Consider the following 1,307-nt stretch of genomic DNA (forward strand, 5'->3'; position numbering starts at 1 on the left):
TGAATGTATTGGTTCCCTTACACACTGGTTTAGTAAATTTCTGCACAACCTCTCAACCTGGCAACAATGAGTGAGGTGGCGCCTCATGACACCCTCGCCTGTGAGCGAATAATACCTTGCTTGAAAGAAAGGGGGGACCAGGAGCCACAGAGAGAGAGAGAGAGAGAGAGAGAGAGAGAGAGAGAGAGAGAGAGAGAGAGAGACTACATGGGTGAAGGACTGTGTAATATATATTTTATTTATTTATTTATTTTCACTTTAGGTTAGTGAGTGTGTCTGTTCATCCAATCTGTGCAACTTGACCATCCATCCAGTCAGTCAGTCAGTCACACATCCAGTCTGCTCACTGTCACCCATCCCATCACCCACTCACCCAGTCACTCACACATCCCATCACCCACTCACTCACACACACACCCATCTCATCACAGGGTAGGGAAATTCATAGGTACATGGCACAGACCCTTAAGAATTAAATTTAAATCACAGAAAGATACTCTGAGGAGGCTCTGGCAGGGGTCTGGAGGCTGGCTAAGGATGAGCTAACAGATATGACCGAAACTCACTGAAAGGGAGAGGGAAGAGTTATCTAACTGAGGATGCAGAGGCAATAGATGAGAGAAGAACAATAGCAGGAGATATTGTAGTGGAGAGTTTTGGACAAGAAAGTGAGGAAGTGGTAACTGAACATGAGAGGGCTGGAAAAAAGTGAAGGAGAAAGAAGCCCTATGGAGTGTGACGCAGAATAACATTAATAGCCTCATCTTGGGATTAAGCCAAATGTTTATTCCGATGAGTCTGGATATAATTCACCTTACAGAAATAAAGTTGTGATGAGTTACAAGTAGAGAACATTGAACAAAATAGATACAACTTATGAAAAATAAGTAGAACAAATAAGAAAGGAGGAGTGATGTTTTTAGTTAAGGAAAGCTTCAAAGTGGTTGAATACAATGTGGTGATGGACTAGCAGAGGCATTAAAAACTTGAGTCCAAAATATACAAGGCAAAAAGACGATTCAAAGTGACAGACATACCAAGCAATCAATTAGGGAAATTAGTCTTTGTTGACTACTCCAAAGCCTTTCAGTTTGTCGACCTCAGTATACTGTTAGGAAAAAAATGCATTATTAAGACATGAGGTATATGCACTCCTAGTTCAAAGCCTATTTGACTGATAGTGTGTGTGTGTGTCCTAAATTTTTCTTATTGTATGACGTAATGATGGTTTTGGACCCTCATCAGTCATTGAGTGTGGTTCCCTAACTACAGATGTAGCACAAATAGAACGACTAACAAAACTCAAA

Source organism: Scylla paramamosain, chromosome 23, assembly GCF_035594125.1.
Source record: "Scylla paramamosain isolate STU-SP2022 chromosome 23, ASM3559412v1, whole genome shotgun sequence".
NCBI classification, from domain to species: Eukaryota; Metazoa; Arthropoda; class Malacostraca; order Decapoda; family Portunidae; genus Scylla; species Scylla paramamosain.